Source organism: Atta cephalotes (genome assembly GCF_000143395.1).
Source record: "Atta cephalotes unplaced genomic scaffold scaffold00036, whole genome shotgun sequence".
NCBI classification, from domain to species: domain Eukaryota; kingdom Metazoa; phylum Arthropoda; class Insecta; order Hymenoptera; family Formicidae; genus Atta; species Atta cephalotes.
In genome coordinates this window covers 370,842-372,642 of record NW_012130100.1, presented here as the reverse complement: position 1 = coordinate 372,642, position 1,801 = coordinate 370,842, and the positions used below count along the sequence as shown (strand labels likewise).

Genomic DNA, 1,801 nt, shown 5'->3' with positions numbered 1-1,801 from the left:
ATAAAATTTTGGGTGTGGTAACTGTAAAATTTTTTCAATCATTCCGTAAATCACATCCCTTTTACGACATTTAAGATATTGCGAATCGAAATTTAAGTTATTTTTTGGAAAACGTAGGTCTTTGAACAGTCAAATCTCACGATTGTCCATACTGAGAGTCTCATCTAAAAAATTGAACCTGTTTCCATCACCAACTTCCAGAGTGAATTATGTATAGTCATATAATGAATTGTGTTCAGAACGTTCTCGGCGAGGAGAGGCACACGAACTATAAGTTTTACAAGTTAAACAATAGCTTTTATTTTTGCAATCACTTTAACAATTTACAAGATTCACTAAACTCTCTAAATTTTCAAACTGAACGATGAAATCGCTCATCAAGGAGTTGCGCAATATTGGATGGAAAAACCAAATGATAACGATGTACTTTTACCGCGAATGAATCGAAAGCAAAAGGTCATGATATTTGAAAAAATGTTGTTTTATACTGCAGGATATCCTAAAACAGTGCTCGCAAAGATTTGCACATTTCAGTCCAATTTCGGCGAGCGATCTTCACTATCGCTCGAGGCTCGGCGGCCAAGCCACGTGACGCTCTGGCTCAGGAGCATCCCTATATCAGAAATATATTGGGAGTGCATCTTCCATCAAATTAATATTGAAACATGTTTTTATTAAATAATTTATTTCTATTAACAAAATTGTCTATTATTAATTTATTAATTGTTCTTTAATGATATACTTATATCTTAATGTATAGTTTTTTAATACATAATTATGATAACGTATATTTTAACAATAGTTTTCTACATCACTCGTGACAAAAAGAAGAATCAAATGTGGAAAGGACTTTGCTTTCCTTGAAAGGAAAGCAAAATTATATACAGGGCGTCTCAGATCACCCATCCATCCTTTTTATCTCTACAGGAAAAGATCCAATCAAAAATATGTTCAGACCAAAGTTGTGGGGTTTAAAAAGATCTTTTTGTCTTGAACATCGGAGGAGACAAGATATTTTTTGTTTCTTTTCACATTGTCTCTAAGTTTAATGCACTATTTGTATCCGAAACTCCTTTATTTTAACTTTTGACTTAAGGGTCATATTTGCGTTCTCCGTTCACTTGTAATCGAAAGATACTCATTCTTTTTATCAAATTGACACTATAAGCATATAATAATTGATTACAAGTTACTATCATTCGCGTCCTTTCCGTTATAACTGTGAACGATAAATGTTTTTACGTTATCAGCGTTTGCCCTAGAGAGTGAAATTTATTGTATTATGTTTTTGTTTATTTTCTGATCGTTATTTATTATGTATGTTTTTAATATTGAGAATGATCCAATCGCGATCGAAACATCTATTGCTAGCATTCTTTATTAAAATTTTTAACTTAAAACATTTTCGTTTCCTTTATTGTTTTTTTGTACATTCTACTTTATCTTATTCTGTTTTTATACAATAATTTTTGACTCATAAGCCCTTCTTTTTTCTTTGTTTTTTTAAAAAGATCTATTTATTAATTATATCAGTTTGATCTTGGGTGGCTTTGCCAAGATCAGATCAAAATCACATCGAGTTTTTTAAATAAAACATTCTACTTTTTCTAGAATTTAATAGCTGATGACAAAAGCTTTACAAAACCCTATCAAAGTATTTTTCAATTAAGTAAATCTCGAGTTTTGAAGATTAAAAATTATCGTCGGCATTAGCATTACACAAGGTGTACCGCATGAAAGTTGTCAGGTCGGATTTACACTTTATGTGTGTGTGTGTGTGTGTGTGTGTGTGGGTGGGGGG

At 31.6% G+C, this 1,801-nt stretch overlaps 1 pseudogene; it reads right to left on the bottom strand.

Annotated features, from left to right (window-relative positions):
- Positions 1-530: 530 nt before the first annotated feature.
- Positions 531-1,801, bottom strand: part of LOC105621697 — a 2,718-nt pseudogene continuing 1,447 nt past the window's right edge.